General features: G+C 63.4%; 1 long non-coding RNA gene across 1 annotated transcript in view; it reads left to right on the forward strand.

Moving 5' to 3' along the window:
• The window catches only part of LOC107184255, a 20,703-nt gene extending 20,112 nt beyond the window's left edge, over window positions 1–591 (forward strand). Inside the window, exon 3 of the long non-coding RNA XR_001515081.1 lies at window positions 581–591. This is a non-coding gene — a long non-coding RNA (uncharacterized LOC107184255). The remainder of the gene's footprint in view (window positions 1–580) is intronic.
• Window positions 592–2,238: the final 1,647 nt, after the last annotated feature.

Consider the following 2,238-nt stretch of genomic DNA (forward strand, 5'->3'; position numbering starts at 1 on the left):
TTTGCAGCCTTAGCCGCGTGGGCACAGATCCGGGCTGAGCGGCTGGAAAGGAAACCGGGTCAGGCTGGGGGGGAGCGGACGCCAGGAGGCCTCCTGCCGCCGGCCCCTCAGCAGGTGCACCCGCAGGGACGTGGGCCCCAAAGCCATGGGGTGCCCCTTCCCCAGGGCAGCCCTGTGGTCTGTGTCCTGGGAACGGGTGAGAGGTAGCACATCCCTGCGGTGAGTGAGTCCCTGACACAGCCTGAGGGGAGAGAGGCCCGGAGGAGGGCCCACCCCCCTGGAGCAAGGTCCCCCCAACCCTCCAGGAGCAAGACCCAACCCCCGGGAGCAAGACCCACCCCCCGGGACCAGGAGGCAGGGGAAGGGGTCATCCTGGTGGAGCTGATGCCGGAGGACAGGTTTCCAAAATGCCACACAGAAGCCGTGCAGCTCCTTCAAACCCAGGGGAGCACCTTTTCCGGAAGTTCTCAGCTTCCCCAGGAAGGCGGGGTCCCGGGAAGGTGGGGTCCCCAGGAAGGCGGGGTCCCCGGGAAGGCGGGTGCCCGGGAGGGCAGCCTTGGGGAGGCGCTGAGGGCATCAGAACCAGTTTAACCCCCACCGGCAGCGGTCCCACCTGCATTAAGGGGGCGGCTCTGGCCTGGGCGGCCACGGGGGACCAGAACCCAGTTCCCGCGCTTTCTGTGAACACGCCAGGCGCACGGGGCAGAGATGGCTGGGATCCGGGGCAGCTGCTCAGGAAACGAAAAGGAGACATGTGCCTTCGCGCCCAGAGAGAGGGGCCAGAGCAGGGCCCTCGGCAGGCAGGGGCCCCCGGGGAGGAGATACCGGAGCCGCTAATCAGCGACAAAATAGGGAGAGTTACGATTTAATTAAAGATATTCAGCATGGGTTCACAAAAGGGAGATCACACGTAACCGAACTAATAGAATATTTTGAAAAAGTCACAAAAAGGAATTGAAGAGGGAAACCAAGGGTATAATTTACTGGGACTTGGCGAAGGCGCTGGCCCACAGGGGCTCTGGGTGGGGGTTTGGGGTGCGCGTGGGGGGACGGGAGCCGTCTGCACGGAGCTCGGGGAACCCCGCCACCGAGGGACCAGGCCTCCACTGGGAGCTCCTCGGTCGGAATATTTTTAAATCAGTTTTTAAAACAGCCACACGGCCAGGCAATACCGCGCACGTTTCACAGGCCACACTCAGGGTGAGAAGTTGCCAAATGAAGGCAGTAACTTTCCAAGTCCAGTGGCTGTTGGTGGCTCTCAGCGGCCGGGCTGTGGTGACACACGTGGCTTGGCAGGCGAAAAGGGGCCCCGGCCCCTGTCGGGGTCTCCAGGACCCTGAGAAGTGAGCGTGCGGCCCACTGCAAACTCCGATTCATTCACGCGAAGCTGGTCTCATTACGAAGTCAGACCCGTCATTACAGCCGCCATCGGGGCCCCGACTGAAGGCGTGACTTTGGCGCCACGCTGCCTTTCCGACGCCCCCTCCGGGGCTTTGTGGTGGCGACAGGAGAGGGTACAGGGGCACCTGACGCCAAGGCCACTGGGAACCCCGGCCCCCGTGGGTCCCCCGGGAACGGGGCATCAGCCACCGCGGCCCGCTGTCCCCTCATGTGCCTGGCAGACCCAGTCCCGAACTCCTGACCTGCTGCTGGGGGTCTCGCGGGAGGTGCCTTCCCCCCAACCTGCCTCAGCCCAGACAAGCCCATGCACCGTCCCCCCAAACCCGCCCGAACACTCGCAGCCCCACCCCCCTTTCCGGTGAGATCGCCTCCCAGTGCACCGGCAAGAGCGAGTCTACAGAAACAGCACCTCCACCCGCTCCCTTTGTGAGCACGACGGAGCTGAGCACGGCGTCCGCGAGGCCGATGCATCGCAAACAAACTTCCTGATTCGTAGTCCCCACGGGGTTCCCACCGGATAGTCTGTCTAAACTAGACTGACCTGCCCGGCCGGCAGGGCTCAGGGGTGGAGCGTCGACCCACGACCCAGGAGGTCACGGTTCAGTTCCCGGTCAGCACAGGCCCGGGTTGCAGGCTCCATCCCTGGTCGGGGGTGTGCAGGAGGCAGCCGATCCACGATTCTCTCTCATTGATGCTTCTATCTCTCTCCCTCTCCCTGCCTCTCTGACATCAATAAGAATATATTTTAAAAAATACAACAACCAGGACTGCGCTCACGGGGCATCGGAGACGAGATTCGGGGCCAGACTTCAGGTGGACGGGGCCCGGCAGCCCGTG

Source organism: Myotis davidii, unplaced genomic scaffold, assembly GCF_000327345.1.
Source record: "Myotis davidii unplaced genomic scaffold, ASM32734v1 scaffold1745, whole genome shotgun sequence".
Classification (NCBI taxonomy): Eukaryota; Metazoa; Chordata; class Mammalia; order Chiroptera; family Vespertilionidae; genus Myotis; species Myotis davidii.